At 47.5% G+C, this 18,169-nt stretch overlaps 1 long non-coding RNA gene across 1 annotated transcript; it reads left to right on the top strand.

Annotated features, from left to right (window-relative positions):
* The first annotated feature begins 387 nt into the window (after positions 1–387).
* Positions 388–9,223, top strand: LOC103677630. Its single transcript, XR_572479.1, has 4 exons — positions 388–1,174; positions 1,753–1,809; positions 6,176–6,211; positions 8,159–9,223. It is a non-coding gene; the product is annotated as an uncharacterized LOC103677630 (long non-coding RNA).
* The last annotated feature ends 8,946 nt before the right edge of the window (positions 9,224–18,169 follow it).

Below are 18,169 nucleotides of genomic sequence, written 5' to 3'. Positions count from 1 at the left end.
GAAGTCACTGGCCTGGTGGAGCCCCTGGCCCCAGGGCTCCTCCTGAAGGACCACCGCTTGTGGACGGACACCAGGGTCACCTGTGGGTCACCCAGGGTCGCCAGGAAGGACGGCTCCGGGCTCCCCGGCGTCTCACCCCCAGCCTCCTCCATCGCTGGGTCCATGGTCACACCTTTACCCACCATTCCAGCAAGCAGTTCGCCCTCACTACGCTACCTGGTCCTGTGAGAAGGAAATGCTTTAACAGTGTCCTCCTAACTAGCAGGGGGAGGCACCTTCCGCGCTCAGTCCCGCAGATTCCCCTCTGCTCCGGAGCCAGTCGGGTAGGAGGCTGCCAGCCAAGTCTAGCAGCCAGCCGCAGAACTCGGGCAGGCTGCACACCGCGGGATATATATATATATATTTGCTCTTGTTTACCTACATCCTTCCAACCAATTGGCAGCCTCTCACTCATCACACTGCATTCGGCACTAGGAATCTTTGCACACGGCCCCACGCGTGCCCTCATCCAGCTCTGCCAGGACACCCAGCCAGCGTGTGCAAGAGCCCAGCACGTAATCACCTCCCAGAGCTGAGTACGGTTTCCTTTTGGCCATGTGCACTCCCCGAAATCCAGCCTCGAGGTAGGGGAGAAATGACACTTCCTTTTATTAGCAAACTTCCAGCGCTTTCTTGGAATAACTTCAGCTGCCCCGTCCATAGCTCCAATGCTGGCGGTGTGCAGCACGCTAGGGGACAGAAGTATTTCCTAGGCAACATGACTTGCATTTTCAAGAAGGTGTAAGAAAGTTCCATGTTTCCTGCAGCTTTGTTTTCCCTTGGACCAACTTGGCTTGACTTCAGTAAGGACTGACTGCAAAAACTCACTGGATAACAAGGCTCATCCACTTCTTATATGTAGCAGGACAGCCACGGAGTAACCCACAATTCGGGCTTCTCAGGCTACCCGCTGTTCCACAGGAGGATTAAGGGAATCCAGGCAGCCTCCGCTCTGCTCTGTTGGGCAGCACTGTCTCCCTTCCCACCCCCACCGGCTCAGTGCCGGGAAAGAGGCAACCTCATCCTCCATGGGAAGGAACAGCTCCGCCAGCCACTAATCCTGGCAACGCCGCCCCCTCCAAGTGCCCCCTCCAAGTGCGTATGTATGGAATGTCCACACTGCCGACTGAATCGGGTGGGTAAAACAGACACTATATCCTTTTGCATTCCTCTCCTGGGCTGAATGTGCCCCTGGCAGGGGAGGGTGGGGTCACATGCCTGTACCTGAGGGCATTTAGGACATGTCACCTTCTGCTCGAGGGCACTGCTTCCATAGGAGGCAATGACCCTTCTTCCCCAATTAAAACTGCCACCACTGCCCCAAGAACTGCTGACCAAGAGATCTGCGTCTCTGAGGGACGGCAGCCTCCCCACAGGCCCCCCTGAGACTCTCACTCCTCTACCTCTCGTGTGCTCTATGGGGATTTGACTACCTGTCGGCTCCCACTTCTGAAACATGCTCAGGGCGGCCAACTCCCATGTGTCTCGCTTGGCTTTTTATCTGCCCTGTGCTCAGTCAAAAAAGAACCTGCCTCCATTTCCAAGAAGTGCCCTTCAAATCGGTGACCAAAAAGGAATGGCATGTTTGAGGCTAAGGGCCTCAGGCCCCAGCCCCACGTAGGGAGCCGGCTTAGAGGAGTCTGGAATGTGTGTGACTGCTTTCTTGCCATCACTCAGATCTCGCCTATCCACGGTCTCCCTGTTTCCTGACAGGATCCATCAGGATCCCCGTGTGCCTGCCGACCACCTCACAGCTCCTTTGCGTGCATTGTAAGTATGGTTCTCCGGATAGCTGAAGCTTATCTTTTTAAGCACAGATTTAAAAAAAAAAAAATGTCATTTTGGGCAGAAATCCTTCCCCAAAGGTGCCATTTATCTTTCTGCTGTCTTTTAAAATATGAGTTACTATCCAGATTTCAACTTCTCCTTGGTGACAGGGGATCATTATAAATAAAAATGTTTCTGTGCTGCAGCTCTGAATGGTTGATAAGGAAAATATGCTGGCATCATACATCCTAAGTGCTTCTGTTAGCACCATGAACTATAGAAAATTTGAATACTCTACTATAAAATATTTTTACTTCTCCTAAATGGCCACTCAGACCCAGAAGACAGCCAGAAAAAGGAGGCTGGGGCCAGGTTATGAACAGGCCTGAAGTTTAGACTTTGTCCTGTGGACAGTGGAGAATCGCCAGTTTTTAACGCAAAGGACTTACATGATTTATACTTGTGATTTAGAAATACAGTTTGGGCTGGCATGAGAACGAAGACTCCGAGGAGGGGGGACCTATAAGGTTACAAGGAGCAGAGAAAATGAATAGCAGGGTAGGATTAAACAAATGAGGGGGCCCTCCAGGCTCAGCGATCCAGCGATCCGAGCACGAGAGGACCTGCGGCAGGCAATGCCCTTTCCAGTTTGGCAGAGATGAGGAGGAATGGAGGAAGGCATGTCTGGGGTGTCTGGGGTGGAAATGCTGGCTTCTCCTTTGTTCCCACAGAGTCTAAGGGACCTGCAAAACAGCCAAAGCATGAACCACTTTCCCAGGCTGAGGATCCAGTCCAAACTCTTCTTTCGGGCACCTCCCCCTTTCCTCACACCTGACCCCTGGGCTCCCCTCCTCGCCCCGCTAATCCTCCTTATCCTTTAAGTCCTGCTCTCAGTGTGGCCTCCATTCATGCTAACAGGGCTCTGTCCCTTATCTGAATTCCAGAGGCCTGGCAGGCACCTAGCCTCTGCTGCTACTGGAGGCCAAGTGTTCTCCCTCCACAGAGGCTGCGTCCGGATCAGTCCATACTCGTTCGTGATGCCTAGCACACGCCCCACACCGTGAGACACTGTAAGCCCCTGGAAGACAAGGTTCTTACGTCTTACCTAACGCAGTGACGGACAAACCTCATTCCCCGGATGTTACATATATGCTGTGTGCTCACTGAGATGAAGTGCAGACAGATCCCAATGTGCTTTCTACCTAGGATTTCATGGGGGGTTCTCACATATTCCTTGTAGAGCTACAGGTCTTCAAGGGTCTCCTCACACTAAATTATCTTTGCCTCCCATTGCTGCAAATTATATCAGCTATTCTCCAAAATAAATTCATCCTACCCACCTTCCCAGTCCCTCTGGATCTTTTTTGTATAAAAAGAAAAATCCTGTTGTAACCTGAGGAGCCCGGGCCCAAAGGCAGATGGGACGCTCACGTTTCCATGAGCCTCCGAGACCGACGGCCTTATGCGGAAGAGACATCTGGTTCCAAAATTTCAGCACTTGACAAAGATGACCAGCCTCACCCCGAGTGGGGCTTCTCAGAAAGAACACTGGGCCAGTCCTCCCAAGACAGGCAGAGGAGCCCCGGATCCTGTGTCAGGACAGGACAACAGAACCTGACACTAAGCTGCACGCTGGGAAACAGCGGCCCAGAAGGTTCCCAGACGGAGAACATGAGCAGTACAAACAGCCCATCCTTCACAACGGAGGCGGAATGTTAATAAATGAGTATAATTTAGAGCCTGAGAGCCAACCATTTAAGCGCTATGCACATCAGAAGACATGAGACACTTTCTGCCCTCAGGAGTTCATTAGCAGGTTAGGAGAGAACAGTAGAGGACAGTATTAAAGTATAAAAGAAATCCTTCGAACGTTAGGTGCCTGGTGTGGGAGGGGTTGCCGCAGGCCAGTTACCCTGGAAGACCTGCTGTGGTGGGGGGGAGGTCTGGGGGGCCGCTCCTCACATGCCCAGGAACTGGGGGTGTCTGAGGCCGAAACAGCTTGGCACAACTGTTAGATTAGCTTATTAACAGGAGACAGAAAAAGGAAAAACCTGGATGGATTGCCTACAGTGAAAAAAATTACCATGGTTCTAAATCATAAAGAGACTGGACAGGGCCAAAAAGAGAAACGCGTGAGATTGTCAGAATAAAAGGGAATGTTTCCATCCCACGGTTAATCATAATCATATGCGCCTCAACTTCCTTGGTGGCCCTCGTCATCGGACGCCCACCTGGCCCAACTCCAGCCCTGGTTCCCCCTACGTCCCCACTGACTCCCTACCTGTCTGCTCCCAGCTGAACGCGGATGAGACACAACACAGCCAGGCTGCCTGGCCCCGCTGCCTCGAGATCATGAACCTGGAGAGAGCCCTTGGTGCCGCCAGCAGTCCCACTGTGCATCTCCCTCGTCCTCTCCCTCTCCGCTCTCCCGGAGGTCACGCTACACATCCTCGTCTCCCCACTGCTCCTCTGACCTCCACTCCCTACCCCCATCCCGTCTCCACGGATGAGCCTGCCAGCATCTCAACCACCAGCCCACCTGCATCAGTCCTTCCCTCTGGCTGCAGGGAGAAGTATCCTTGTCCCCAAGGTCGGGCCCCAAGTACCCACTCCCTGCTGGTTTTCCTCCAACCCCCTCCTGACAGCTCTTTCTCAGAGGCCTTCACAGGAGCCTACTAGGCCCCAAAGTTCTTAGTGCTGGAGTGGCTCACCACTCAGCCCTTGTTTGGATTCCCTGTCTATACTCATTCCTTGGTGAGCTCGTTCAGTCCAGCAGCAATTCCACTCATACCCACTAACTCCCAATTCCACGAGGGATCCAAGGCCCTCACCATCTCCTGCTGGATAGTTAACATGCATCGTGAATGTGAACTTGTCTAAAACTGAGCTCCCCAAATCCTGCCCCTTCCCTGCTTCTGCCAGTCTGTCCCATCTCCGTCCTTCCACGTGCCCAGGGAAAACCAGCATTAACCCTTGACAAGAACGGTCTCCTCCTTTCAACCCTGAAGGTAGATGTTCAGCAAATCCTGTCAGTTCCATCTTTAAATACACCTAGCATCCAGTCACTCCTCAGTATCCCCCACTATGGTCCTGGTCCAAACCACCAGCACATCTCACCTACACTATTCTAACAACCCCCCTAAGTGACCTCTGGCCTCTGTTTTTGGCCCCTAAAATCTCTTCTCAACACAAAAACCAGAGCACCCCCTTAAGGGAAAGTCAGACGACTGCAGTTAGCTTTTCAGCCAATCCTCACACTGCTCACCCCTCACTCACTAGGCTAAAACCATTCAGATCCTGCTGTTTCTGCAACAAAGCAAAGCCTCAGGGACTCCCCCCCCACTCTCTGGGGCTTAAAAACAACCCTCTCGCTACACCCCTTATCCAGATGGCTCACTCCCTCACCTTCTATAGGTCTTTGCTCAAATGTCACATTCTCTGTGGCTTGCCTCTAATTATCCTGTTTATATTTCAAACAACTCACACTCCCTATGGATCTTTCCTGCTTATTTTTCAGAGTACTAAACTACCATCTGATACAGTAATATATATTTTACTTGTTTACGGACCATCTCTCCATTAGGATGTAAGTTTCACAAGTGCAAGGAATCCCTTGTCTGTTTTCTTTACTCACCTCTGTATTCCCAGCACCACAGCAGCGCTTGTATTTAAGCCTCTCAATAAATATTTGGTGAATGAATGACACAGAAAACGACACAAAAACAACTTACATATTTGCTGGCTATAAAATAAAACATGGGCTGCTCAACTTTCAAACAAGTATTCAGCATTCAGAAGACGCCCCCATGCACAGCTGTCTCCTTTCTCCCTCCCTTATTCTATTCCCCTCCAAGCCAACGGTCTAAACTCCATTACCACTGACAACAGGCACTGACCTTGTTAAAAACAACAACAAAATTCAAAGAAGTAAATTCGAAGATTTAATTTGCTTTATTAAACGATCCATACATGGGACAGCATCCCATTGACCAAGCAGAGGGGTGCTCCCAGGAGTTGTACAAAATGGAAGATTTTAAGGGAAGGAGGGTGGGGCATGAAAGTTGTAAGAGAGAGAAAAGAAAAAATTGTTTCAGGCAAGATCACCTTCCCTTAGGAGGAAGAGCAGAGGGTCTTACTATGCAGATTACCTCATCTTCCTTTAGGGGATGGAGAAGACCCATGTGACAGATTACCTCATTGGTGCTTATCTGAAAACTCCTGACTAACCCGTTAAGAGCTGTATTTCTGCAGAAGGCTGAAACTGATTTAGATTAGGTATGAAACTCTGTTTTATAGTCTTGGGGACTTAACCTAAGTGATGCCATTTTGATTCTGTGGTTTTCTTTTTAACATGCTCCACCAAAATGAGGCAGTTACACTTGGGCTCCAGAGTTTCCAAGAGAAGGTAAGTAGCTGGAGTTTTACACAATAAAATCTTCTAATTTAAAAATGTTGAAAACAGACGCAGAGTTCTGGCCAATGAAATACAAGGAAAAGCTGTTTGTCAGAGCTCCTGAGAAGGCTCCCTAAAAGGGAGAGTGGGTTGGTCCTTACCCCTTCCTCATTTCTGCTGTGTAACATGGATTAGAGGGCTGAAGTCCTGGCAGCCATCTTAAGGCCATGAGGTTTCAGGATAATGGGAGTTGCATCCTAGCTTTCTAGAGCAGAGAGAAAAGAAGCCTGCATCCCTGATGACCCTGGCGATGCCACACCAACCCAGGACGCATGCCTCTAGACTTTACTAACAGCCATATTGCTTTGGAGTTTCTGTTATCCATAGCCAAACGTAATTCTAATACAAGTGTCAAATGCAGTAGAGGCGTAGGGACTTCTGGCATGGCAGTATGAGCTGTGCAGCCCAACTCCCCAGTGAAACTGATGAGAATTATTTAAAAACGAACGAACAAACATGGAAAGGCTCTGGAAATGATCCTAAAGACATACAGCAAATGAAGCAACATTTATTCAAGAACACCTCCTAAAATTTGGTAAGAACAGCAAGAGTCTATGCTGTTTGAATCAAGACCACACTCCCTCCCCTCTCTGAACTCAGCAAGGTGGAAAATTCCACTTGACTGGTGCAGCCCAGAACACAGGGATCCCTCTCCGCCCAGCTTCCAGTCAGTGGGCTTTCTTCCCAGGAGGGGCAGGGTATCAGCACTTCTCACCCTGTCCATCTCATCCTGATGTGGAGGCTAAGTTGTAGGCTAATGCAGCCAAGAGGTGGAGTTCCCTTCTCCCATCTAGTCCCCAATGGTGGTACGAAGGCTCTACCTCGAGCATGGTGCACCTGGAATATGGGGCCCCAACTGCCCTTGTCTGGCCTCATAATGTGGTGGTTCCAAACCAAGAGATGAAAACAGAGCAGAACTGAGGGTACTGCGTGCCCCCTGTCCTGGCGAATTCCCTTCCCCCAAGCACTCAGCTCCTAAGGAGCGAGAATCACTCAGAGAGACGTGTGCCATTGTCCCCATTCCCAGCTCAAGCCTTGGCTCCAAAATTCTGCCTGGGTGAAAGGCAACTGGGAGGAGATTGGTAGATCAGTTGGACAGATGGGCTAAACTATAGGCTGGCCAGTTTGCTGGAGTAGCAGGGTTGGTGGTGGGGAGAAAGCCAGGGACAGCAGGCCTAGGGTCAGAACAAATCTCAAAACACCAGCTCAGGAACATCCCATCAAAGGGCAGTGGTGGTGAAGGAAGTAGCAGTACCCAGAATCACCTAAATGTCCAGTTTCTACCAAAAAATTGTGGGACATGCAAAGAAAAAGTATGATCCATACACCGGGGGAAACAAAGTCACCAACAAAAACTGCCTGTGATTGCAACTGCATGTAGGATTTACTCTACAAACACAGAAACCATTAAAACCATTTTAAATAAAGGAAGGGATGATAACAATGTTGCATTAAATAGAGAATACCAATAAGGAGATAGAAAGGATAAAAAAGAACCACATGGAAATTCTGGAGTTGAAAAGTATAGTAACTCAAATGCAAATTCACTAGTTGGGTCCAATGGTAGATCTGAACTGAAAGAATCAGACAACAAGATGAGATCTAAGAGAACTCAATCTATCAGCAGTCGGTTAAGTGTCTGCCTTGGGCTCCAGTCACCATCCCAGGGTCCTGGGATCAAGCCCCACATCAGGCTCCCTGCTCGGCAGGGAGTCTGCTTCTCCCTCTCCAGCTCCCCCTGCTTGTGCTCTCTCTCTCTCTCTGACAAATAAATAAAATCTTAAAAAAAAAACAAAAAACACTGAGACCTACAGGGTTAATGAGGTTGCAACTAGCAGAAAGGTTAAAGCTTGTTTCTCAGAAAACTGTTTCCCCTAATCAGCTACTGTGTCTTTTCAGACCCCACTATCAAATCCACTCATGGGCTCCGCAGAAGCCTGGACTCAAGGTCAACTGATGTGGTTCCAGCCTATGAACAAGCAAGGCCCTGCCTTCCTTACCCAAGATAAGGAGCCCAAGACCCCCTCCAGTTTATACCAGCTTTTGCGGCATGCCCACACCCCTTCTCCCTGTCCTAAGATAACCTCCTGCCATCAGGGGCTGAATTTTGTCTCATTCTGATATTGTCTTCCCCGAAAGTGAACATGGGACATATGTTATGCATATGTTTGCTCAATGCGCACACTCCATTGTTCCTCATGAATAGTCTTAAGTTTCCCTGCCCTTTTCATCAATACGTATATAATCTCAAGCCCTAAAGGTTATAAAAGACTTGTTCTGTCCCCTTCAGGGAAGTGGGGTTGAGGCTTGCCTTCCTGTTCTCGTTTGTCTGCCTCTCGAATAAACCCTTTCCTTGTTCCAAACCTGTCTTGGTGATTGGCTTTGCTGAGCATCAGGTAGACAGGCGTGGGTTTGGTTACACTCATAGAAATTTGGGACACCATTACCCACACCAACACATGTGTGATGAGAGGCCAGGAGAAAGAAATAGAAAAAATAAAAAAATAGTGACAGAAAATTTCCCAAATTTAATGAAAAAAAAATAATAGCCTACACATCTAGGAAGTTCGATGAATGTTAGATTCAAGGATACAAATAGACTAAAGATAAAAGAGTGGAAAAAGATGTACCACGTAAACAGTAACCACAAGAAAGCTGATGTGGCTATGGAAACAAAACAGACTTTAAAACAGTGTTACCAGAAACAAAGAGGTACATTTGACAATGATAAAAGTTACCACCAGGAAGATATAAAAATTATAAACAAATACATCTAATAACAGCACACAAAATACACGACAAAACAACTGACAGAAATGAAAAGAAAAAAAGACAATCTCCCAGCCACAGTTGGGAGACTTCAACACCTACTTTCAATAACGAACCAAACTATGCAGGGTATCAACAAGGAAACAGGTGATATTGTGATTTATAATAAGAAATCTATATTGGGGGGGGCGCCTGGGTGGCTCAGTTGGTTAAGCGGCTCAGGTAATGATCCCAGGGTCCTGGGATCGAGCCCCATGTCAGGCTTCCCGCTCAGCAGAGAGCCTGCTTCTCCCTCTCCCTGCCGCTCCCCCTGCTTGTACTCTCTCTCTATTAAATAAATAAATAAAATCTTAAAAAAAAAAAAAAAAAGAAATATGTATTTGGTCTCCTAAAGCCCTTGGAATTTTCTAAGTGATGTGAGATTAAAGTTCTCTCTCAGCAAGGGCCATATGCACCCCAATGTTCATAGCAGCTCTGTCCACAATAGCTAAATCGTGGAAGGAGCTGAGATGCCCTTCAACAGATGACTGGATTAAGAAGTTGTGGTTCATATATACAATGGAATATTACTCCGCTATCAAAAAGAACGAATTCTCAACATTTGCTGCAACATGGACGGCACTGGAGGAGATAATGCTAAGTGAAATAAGTCAAGCAGAGAAAGACAATTATCATATGGTTTCTCTCATCTATGGAACATAAGACCTAGGAAGATTGGTAGGGGAAGAAAGGGATAAAGAAACGGGGGGTAATCAGAAGGGAGAATGAAGCATGAGAAACTGAGGGCTTCAGAGGGAAGGGAGGTGGGGGAATGGGATAGGCTGGTGATGGGTAGTAAGGAGGGCACGTATTGCATGGTGCACTGGTTGTTATACACAACTAATGAATCATCGAACTTTACATCAAAAACCAGGGATGTACTGTATGGTGACTAACATAATATAATAAAAAAACATTAAAAAAATAAAGTTCTCTCTCAGACCTTGCCCAATGTAGCACTTCTATCAGGCTGTTCCTGAGTTATATCCTCGTAATACATCGATGTGAGTAAGTACTTCGCTGAGTTCTGTGAGTCACTCTAGCAAATTAATTGAACCCAAGGAGGGGCTTGTTGGAACCTCCATCCTATAGCTGGTCAGACGCACAGGTGACAACGTGGACTTGCGACTGGTGTCTGAAGTGGCGGGTAGGAGGGGAGTCTTGTGGGACTGAGCCCTGAACCTGTGGGATCCGATGCAATCTCCAGGTAGATAGCTTAAGGATTAAGTTATATTGTAGGACACCCAGCTGGCCTAAGAATTGCTTGGTATGGACAAAAAACCCCGCACACTGGAACTGGTATCAGAATTGCAAAATAGAAGACAGGAGCAACACTAAAAACCAACCAGACCTCACCGATATAGACAGAACCCTCCACCCGAGAACAGCATAATATACCCATTTTCAAGTGCACATGGAACATTCTCCGGGATATACCATATGCTAGGCCACATAATAAATCGCAATAAATTTAAAACAATGCAAATAATGCAAAATCTGGTCTTCAGCCACAGTGGAGTCAGAAATCAGTAACAGAAAGAAATCTGGGAAACTCACAAATATGTGGAAAGTAAACAAGACACTCCTACATAACCAGCGGGTCAAAGAAGAAATCAAAAGGAAGATTAGGAAATATTTTTGAGACGAATGAAATGAAGACACAACATACCAAAATTTATGGGACGCACCTAAAGCAGTGCTTAAAGGGAAACGGATAGTTGTCAATGCCTGTATTAAGAAAGAAGAAGGATCTCAAATCAATAACCCAACCTTCTGCCTAAGATCCTGGAAAAAGATGACTCGTCATTGCAAAATCCCACAAACCACCCCGTATCCTACAAGGAAAAAGGATAAATGATGCTATACTCCCACAATGGCATAATGCACAGCAACGAATCTTAGAGACGCGATGTTTAGTGAATTAAACTACTGGGACTACACCAAAATAAAAGGCTTCTGCACAGCAAAAGAAACCATCAGCAAAACAAAAAAGCAACCTACCATACTGAACAGGAGAAGATATTTGCAAATGACATATCCAATAAAGGGCTAATCTCCAAAACATATAAAGAACTTATACAACTCAACACCAAGAAAACAAATAATCCAATTAGAAATGGGCAGAGAACTAGAGCATTTTTTCAAAGATATACAGGTGGCCAACAGACCCGTGAAGAGATGCTCACCATCACTGATCTTCAGGGAAATGCAAATCAAAATCACAATAAGATTATCAATTCACACCTGTCAGAATGGCTAAAATCAAAAACACAAGAAACAACAAGTATGGGTGTACACCAGAAACTAACATCACACTGTATGTTATACTGGAATTGAAAATGAAACATTTTTATTTAAATTAAATAAATAACTTTCCTCATGTAATATCTAGTGAGAGAAGCTAGTCCCAGAAGACTAAATATACTACGAAAGAATTTTTATAAAGCTCAGAAACAAGCAATAGTAACTAACATATTGATAAAATTTTACAAAAACAGACACAAAAGCTGGGTTACGATAAACAAAAAACTGAGGATAGTGGTTAAGACTACAGTGGGTACTTCCACAGGTGACACGAGAGAAGGAACAGTTGGGTAGATGCCATGGCATTGATAATATTCTCATTCTTGGTCAGGTGGTGGGTTCACAGGTATTCTCTATCTTACTATGTTTTATAACTATATATATGGCTGTATACATTTCTTTTATGTTCAATAAACTGATGGAATCATTAAAAAAAATCTTAAAGCAAAATGGGAGCGTGGAAACATGCAAATGAAAATGATTCTTTCTGAAGAAGGGGAGGGAAGAAATAGTACAAGAGCTAACGGGAGACAAAGGAATGGGAGAGAGATGTTAAAATGAAGGCAAATGGCAGGAATTGATAAACCAAAAGGGAGAAGTCTGCAGAGAGGAAAAGACTGGAGGCGAGAAGAGATGACCAGTCAGGGCTCCAGAACAGGTAGAGAAGAAAGGGCAGAGGTCAAGGGTACTCATAGAGGAGATGACCTTGAAAAGCAAGCAAGCCCGTCCTGAGACTAGATGAGGAAGTGAAAATAGGTTGTAGATCTAAATAAAATTTTGGAAGAGGGTGCATCGAGGCGGGCAGAAAGTGGAAGAAAACTAGACACAGTGGTGTTCGTTTTCTGGAAGTAAGAACCGAGGTCATTTGTTGAGGACAAGGAAGGCAGATGGAGCACGAGGCTTACTGAGTCGCAAGAGGTTGACAGAGAACAGGTGAAAAGCATTTGCAGGCACAATCGAGATTAGAAACACCGAACGGTTGCCAGAATGTGCGAGAGCAGTTCGGTCCCTCCGGTGTAGGAGCGGGTGCAGGAGCCGAGAAGGGCTGCGCACGGCACTGGCCTGGGGCAGTGGAGGGAGAGGACCCCGCGCTGGAGCCGCCGGGGGCGCCGGGGGCGCTGGGGGCGGGGTGGCGGGTGGCCCGGAGATGCTTCTGACTAAACCCGTCCGTCGGCCAGCAGAGGGAGAGGCCACAGATTTACTGATAATAATGACAGACTTGCTGATGGGCAGCTTTCAAAGCTGTTAAAACACACACACCATGGAGTTTAGAGAAAGAAAAAAAAAAAAAAAACACAGAAAAGACTGACTGGACTGCAAGATGCCAAAGATGTTAATACTGGCTCTCTTTCAGTTATAAGAATATATTTTTTTATTTCTAAAAATTAATAACCTGATGCAGCAAAAGCAAATAATGAAGGAAGTTTACAAATACGCTAACAGTCATCCTAAGAGTGATAAGAGTAAAAGTCAATTTTCCCCTTTTGGGCTTTATTTTCCAAATCTCTCTTATAGAATTAAATTACTTTTATAACAGTAATTTTTAAAAGAATTCTAAGTGTTTCCAATGCCCAGTGCATAGTACTTTGGAGTTTCCATAGGGACTGAGGCTTCAACTCAATTGTTGCGTTCTGAATCCCGGATTTCACAATTACTGCTGTTTTTAAATCTATTTACCATGTTGGTTACATCACAATAAAAAGCTTTGCCCTCTACTTTATCTCATCGACCTTTGATCTGCTCAGATTTTTCTCCTTTAACTTCGTTGTTTTTTTTTTTTAAGTCACACATTTGAGAATTTCGCTTGGTAATGATTCTAATCCTCTAGATAAAAATAACATTGCACACACTGGAACATTGACACCTGCTACACATGGGACGGCACCAGTGAACAGTCATCATGGCCCTGGGCCACCTGCACCCTTGCCATGAAGATAAATGTCAGATAAAGAAGCATTTAAAATCCAACTCCCTGGCCCCCCTAGCTTTTTACCCAGTTCCTTATTCCCCCCAGCCCCAGCTTATCCCCAGTTACTCTGTGCCAACTACATTCTGTGTTGTGGCTGGTAGGACTGCCATTGCCTCTGACACTCTGGACGCTGAGGAGTCTGAGAAAACCACCTCTCTCTCCTGACACAACTCCTCAGGGAGGGGGACTCCCAGGTCTTCCGTAGGGTTTCAGCCACCTTGGATTTGGGTGGGCTGACCACTGGCAAAGGCCTCTAAGCGAGTCTCCAGCAGCTTGCTTCCCTCTTCACCCTTTTCTTAGGAGAAGCACCTCACACTGTTTTCCCAGGTTCCACAAACTCCCCAGTCTGTGGGATAAAGTCCAAAGGCCTGAACAACAGGGCCTCCCACCATCACCTTTCCAGCCCTGTCCAGCCACTCAGAGCAAATCCATCTTTCCACTCCTATCCTCTGGACCTTTGCACATGCTGGTCCCCTACCTGGCACATCCCTCCCTTCACTCTTCTGTGTGCCCAGAGGACACACAGCATTTCTCCTACAAGACCTCACTCATGCAACAAGTCTCCTTGAAGCTCTTTTTGTAGCCCTTCCTCCCAGGAAGGGCTAACCATTCTTGCCTGTGAGTGCTGTGCTGTGTAGATACCTGTGACTGTCAGCTCCATGAGCACAGAGGCTGACCTCTACTCATCTTTGTGCCACTCTTGCACCTCTGTTCTGCTTTGGACCAGCACCAGAAAAACAGAAGCCGCTCCATGTTGGTAGAGAGAAGGCTGAATGACCCAGCTCATGGACCACTACCTGCCTTCCAGAGTCACTGCTGCCCCAGAGAGGCTTTTGAAGAGAAAACAATGGGGGGGGGGGCATAGGGGAAGGGGAGGGAAGAATCTTGCTATAATTCATTCACTCAAGAACAACTGTGGTGCACCTACTATTATGGGCTATGGAGAATATTTTTTAAGAGATACCAACCTGGGGGCTCCTGGGTGACTCAGTTGGTTAAGCGTCCGACTCCTGGTTTCAGCTCAGGTTGTGATTTCAGGGTTGTGAGAGGGAGCCCCAAGTTGGGCTCCTTGCTCAGCATGGAGTCTGCTTTTGATTCTCTCTCCCTCTACCCCTGTTCCTCCCCTACTGTGCAAGCGCTCTCACTCTCTCTCAAAATAAAATCTTAAAAAAAAAAAAAAAAGATACAAACCTGGTCTCTACTTTCAAGACGCAAAGTCACAAAAAAAAAAAAAAGTATATTCAGATAAGTTTAAATAATCATACCAGACAGTATAACCAGGTGTCAAGGAAGTTTGAAAGAAAATACCAGCCTGAGAAGTCAAAAAGGCCTGGCTAGGACTCAATCCCAGATTTGCTTCTTATTACCTGTAGGGCCTTGGACAACTTTCTTAACGTCTCTCTGCCCCGGTTTCCCCATCTGTAAAGATGAACCCTCACCTTGTACACTTCCTCTGCTCTCTGCTCCAGCCACTCTGGCTTTCTCTTACTGTTCCTCCAACATTCAGGTCACTCCTGATTTAGGACCTTGACACCTTCTGGTTTCTCAACCTAGAACACTTCCCCCAAATCTCAACCATACTCATACAACCACCTCAGAGAATTGCCTGACCACCTGCCTAAGACAGCATTTCCCCTCCGCTGTCATTCATAATGCCCATACCCTGATTTATTCACAATGCTTATCAGTATCAGAAATCACACTATTTGTTTACCCTTTTCTTTTTTTTTTTTAAGATTTGTTTATTTATATTAGAGAGGGAGAGCAGGAGCGGGAGGGGAAAAGGGAGAGGAAAGAGAGAATCTCAAGCAGAGTCTGCACTGAGCACAGAACTGTCATGGGGCTGGATCTCATGACCCTGAGAACACAACCTGAGCTGAAACCAAGAGTTGGATGCTTAACCAACTGCGCCACCAGGGCGCCCCTTTGTTTACCCTTTTAAATTTCTGCATCTCCCACTAGGGCATAAATTCCTTGAGGGCAGGGTCTTAGTCTTTGCTGGATCCCCAGTGTCTAAAATGCCTGGCACATAATAAATACTAAAAAAGTATTTGTTAAATAAATGGTGATAAGAGGAAAGTAAGACCTATATCAAAGGGTTTTGTGCACATAGGGGGATATAAAGTGCTTAATACAGCGCCTGCAGTGGTAAGCTCAGTAACGTTGGCTAATACTACTATCTGAGGAATCCAGAAGAGGGTGAGGTCAACATTGGGAGAACCGGTTACCAAAGTTTCAAGGAGAAAGCATCTTGAGCTTGATCTGGAAGGATAAGGATTTTTCTGATGGGGGGGGCACTGCAGGAGTCTGGAAGTGTCTCCCCCTGTCTGAGCCACCCCTCCCCCACATGTTCTTCACACCTCCATTAAATGCAGAGTCCTCACACTAAGAATCATCGATCAGGGGCGCCTGGGTGGCACAGCGGTTGGGCGCCTGCCTTCGGCTCAGGGCGTGGTCCTGACGTTGTGGGATCGAGCCCCACGTCAGGCTCCTCCGCTATGAGCCTGCTTCTTCCTCTCCCACTCCCCCTGCTTGTGTTCCCTCTCTCGCTGGCTGTCTCTGTCTCTGTCAAATAAATAAATAAAATCTTAAAAAAAAAAAAAAAAGAATCATCGATCAGCCAGCCTCTTTCTAACCATCCATTAATCCACTTACCTTTCATTCCTATACCATGAGAGCCCAAGATAGATTTCACTAGAAAAGGGCACACAATAATGTTAACTTCAGAAATGTGTAGCCCAGCAATTCAGGCCTACATGTCTATCCTAAGAAATACTCAAGTGTCAGCACTACAAATCATGTACAAGGATGTCCACTACAGCATGGCCTGGGGGGGGGGGGTTAGAAGCATCCAGAAGGATCACCCACGGGGAAAAGATAAACATACTATGGTTGGCACATAGTATGCATCCTTATTGTACAGAGGTTAAACTGAACAACACAGATGCTTATATACTAACTGAAACAATCTCTAAAACACAGTTCTATTGAAAAGAAAAAAAATGGTTGGAGAATATACACTATGTGATCTCATTATTGTGATACAAAACAAAAATTTTAAAACCACATACATACAAAACCTAAAGATTTCTCTGGATATATACATACACACACACACGTTTTTTTTAAGCACAGTATTTTCAGCTCTTCAACACCATGCCTGAAACACAGTAAGTTTTCAATAAATGTTTGCTGAACAAACGAAGACCTAGGTAAATGAACAGAAAAGGATTAAAAAGTAGATCTGCTTTTCATGCTCAATAATTCTGTACTGTTTGCGTTTTTAAGTCACCGCGTTATTGTGTTACTTGTGTAATTAAAATGAATTCAAAACAGTTCTTTAAAAAAGAAAAGTTGCAGGGGGCGCGTGGGTGGCTCAGTCGGTTAAGCTCAGGCAGGACTTGATCTCAGGGTCCTGAGTCCAGTCCCCTGGTTGCGCTCCACAGGGGGTGTGGCGCCCACTTACAAAAAAAAAAAAAAAGTTGCAGGACCTGAATACATCATAAAGAGATCCACGCACTCCGAACAACTTCTCTAGGTAATTAATTTAATCGTTCTGGGCAATTAAGAGCTCTTACACAGCAACTCGATGTTCACTTTACATCTCCCGCTTCAGATCCCTTAACACAAAGATGAATGGAAAAGTGCTAGGTTTTAAATTGTTCCTGCAAACCCGTTAATGGCATGCCGTTTCTGAGGGTGCTCTTGCTACTATCCCCGACTCCCCTGGGGCTGGGGCTCTGGCGCCCTGCTTGCCGCGCGCACGCGGGGCCTCAGAGAAAGGCCGGCAGGTGGGCGTGGAAAGTCCTCCAGGTAGGTGTGGAGCACACAGCGCCCGGGAAAGGAAACTTACTTTCCGACTGGCCTCTTCTCTGGCTGTAATGTCTCTCCTGTTCAAGCAACCTCCTCCAGAGGAGCCAATTTCTTCTGTGATCGGCCGAGAGCCCACAGGTCACCTGGTTAGTGGAGGAGAAGCGCGGCGTTAGAACCCGGAGAGAAAAGGAGCGGCTGTGGGTGGCATCTCTGCCGCTCGGCTCTCACCCGGGGATGGGTCTGGGGACCGGCCCTTGCATTTCAGACCAAGGGGTCAGCAGCCCTCGCCCTATGGACTGGTTCAAAGTTGCGCGCCAAGGCGCCCTGGCCCTTGGGCGGGGGCGCGGGGATGAGCGCAAGAGCGGAGGGTGGGCCGCGGACCCTCGCTCACACCCGGAGGCGGCCCTGCCGGTACTCCTGGCGGGAGCCGGTCCTCCCTCCCAGGTCTCCGCTACCTCTGGCCGGTGCGCTGCGGAGTAGGTCTTCGGCCTCCGGGGTGTGCGGAAAAGGAAAGGAGGGCGGGCGAACGGCGCAGAGCCGGACCGGAGATGCAGATCCCAGGGCTCGCCAACCGCCGGCGGGGAAGGTGCGGCGTGGCGGGCGCCGGCTTCGGGTCCGCTCCAAATAGCTCCCTCTCCGCTCTGCGCCTGGCTCCGGAGCGCCGCGGATCCCAACCACTGCAGCCACCTCAGGAGTGAACTCCGCACCTGGAAAATCGATACGAGACGCGCAAGGGCCTCCCATTGGTCTCAACCGCCGGCGGGCTCCGGGTTGGGGGCTTCCAATGGGGGAGGGGGCCGGGGGCGGGTGCTTCGGCTGTCCATCACAGGCCACGCCTTCCCCAGGCCACCTCCCACTACGGCCCCGCCCATTGGAGGGGCGGGATCCTTGAGCGCCACGCAGAAAACTTGGCTCCTCCCCGGAAGATTCTATTGGCTAGAAGGCCGTGGGAAGCTATTACCAGCAGCCAATTGGAATATAGAATGGGCCCCGTGGGGGCGGAGAGAACACCGCCC

This window comes from Ursus maritimus, unplaced genomic scaffold, assembly GCF_017311325.1.
Source record: "Ursus maritimus isolate PB19 unplaced genomic scaffold, ASM1731132v1 scaffold_10, whole genome shotgun sequence".
NCBI lineage: Eukaryota > Metazoa > Chordata > Mammalia > Carnivora > Ursidae > Ursus > Ursus maritimus.
This window is presented reverse-complemented; position numbering and strand designations above follow the sequence as displayed.